Source organism: Octopus bimaculoides, chromosome 15, assembly GCF_001194135.2.
Source record: "Octopus bimaculoides isolate UCB-OBI-ISO-001 chromosome 15, ASM119413v2, whole genome shotgun sequence".
Lineage (NCBI taxonomy): Eukaryota > Metazoa > Mollusca > Cephalopoda > Octopoda > Octopodidae > Octopus > Octopus bimaculoides.
The window spans coordinates 4,224,142-4,226,473 of record NC_068995.1 but is presented as its reverse complement, the minus strand read 5'-3'; positions in this window follow the sequence as shown (position 1 = coordinate 4,226,473).

The following is a 2,332-nucleotide window of genomic DNA, read 5'->3' as shown; positions in this document are numbered from 1 at the left end:
AATGCAAACAAATTCAAAATCACCGAGCTACGTTTTGTGTGGGATTATATTCAAGATACATGATAAGAAGGAGCTAAAAAAAAATAGAGAGAAATTGAATTAAATGTCAGACGACGAAGAAACTTTGCTGTAAGGAAAAAACTCTACGTTAAAATATTTTTTGCGGAATCTTTCATGTATTAAACAAATACGTGAATCTTAAGAACAAGAAATTTAAGTATATTAGATCTATAAAATGATAAATAATTATGTTTAGATGAAACTATGAATATATGAACAATAGATGTCCCTAAGGAGTTACATAAAAAAATTCTGAAACTAAAATAGTTAAATAATGATTAACGTAGATGTATAATACTGTGCAGTTGTTTGATCAGATATACGCTTATTTATACTCTAGAGTTTATTAATTATTTTGTTTTTCTGTAAGTAACAACTGAATTTACTTTACTACGAAACTGAATTTTTTTTAATAAATGCTATACTAAAATAGGCTGAAATTATTTTTGTAAAAACTCGTTGTCTTAACATCACAAAGTTTGAAGCTTGCAAACATTACATTCATATCATAAAATTCACCTTTGGAATAATCCATACAATTCCCCTACCTCACTCACTCACTCTCTCTCTCTCTCTCTCTCTCTCTCTCTCTCTCTCTCTCTCTCTCTCTATTTATCTATCTATCCATCTATCTATCTATATACGTATGTATGTATATCGACCTGCCCTTCTCTCTGTCAACTTATTTATCTACCTTTAAAACCTTTATATCCCTAAATCTATCACAAATATTAAACCTCCTCGTGTTTCTCACTCTACTATATTTTTTACTTTATTTCATATTGTTTTATTTTATTTTAACCCCTTTTATGTCACCTCCCCCCTTCACTTCTCACCCTATAATACTAATAGCGTCTCCCTGTTATCTTCCTATACCGTAATCACTGTTGTCTTCCAAATATAATGCTGACATTTTCAACTTCCATTATATTTTCCTGAAATCATATTCCCTGTTTAATCTTAAAAAAAATTATGTATACGCTTCCTAATAAGATTTACATCTCTCCCTCTCAACACCTTTGTCTGTCTGTCTGTTTCTCCTCTCTCTTTCCCTCCGTGTCTCTAAATGTACTTTTATCCGTTTTCTTATTACATTCCTCCTACTCTTTTCTCTGCTGTTCCCGCACCTCACTCTCTTTCTTACTGTCTTACAACACCCGTCACAAAAATCCTCTTTTATAACCCTTTAATGACAACCGGGCTTCGTAGGTGGACACCCGTAAATTACCTAACTCTCCAGCTCCCACTGATGCCACCAATGCTGTACCTTCTCTCTCACACCTCTCCAACCTGACGTAGTCGTAATAATGCATCTTCAAGTTTGTGAGCAGTGAACTTCATGTTGTTTTCTTTGTTCAACATGCACAAAACCTTATTTTTACGTGAGTTCTGAGTTTCACCTCCGTGTATGAGTGCAACACGACTAGCGTAATTACTTGTGCATTACTTGGAAAATAAAATGTTGACTTTTATCAGATGTGATTTTATTTACCTGTAATCATATTCAACGCTTTGTTTATTACCTTACAGAGAACCTAATATCTGGAGAGTAAAAAATAAAACAGAATATAAATGGCGTACGAGTACTGTAACCTTTTAATCAATATATGACATCACAGGTGGAAATTGATATCTTACCTTTCTGAGAGCATTATTTACAAAAATTATTAAAAATTTATATCAAACTATATTCAGGTTATGTATGAGCTGTATCACGAAACAGTGGTTAGTGGTAAGTGTATTCGGATCAGGATTGTCAGATCGCGATTTCGATTCCTGGCGATGCGTTGTTTCCTTGAGCAAGACATTTTATTTCTTGTTGCTTCAGTCCATTCAACTGGCAAAAGTGAGTTGTAAGTGTAATTCAAACGACCAGCCTCGTCGCATTCTATTCCGCACTGAAGAGCATGGTGTCGGTAGAGACCTCAGCCAGTTGCACGTTAATTTCATGAGTAGGTTGTTCTGCCGTCAATCGAATCAACTCTAACGCTCGTCGTCGTAACCGACGCAATATCAGGAATATATAATACATATAGGGACTTAAAATGTTGGCAAAAGACTAGCAAATAAATATACATATATACGACGTGCTTCATTCAGTTTCCGTCTAACAAATCCACTCACAGGGATTTGGTCGGCCCGGGATTATAGTAAAAGACACTTGCCTAAGCTGCCACGCAGTGAGACTGAACTCGGAACCATGTGATTGGGAAGCAAGCTTCTTACCACACAGCCACGCCATCGCATGTACATGTACATATATATATATATA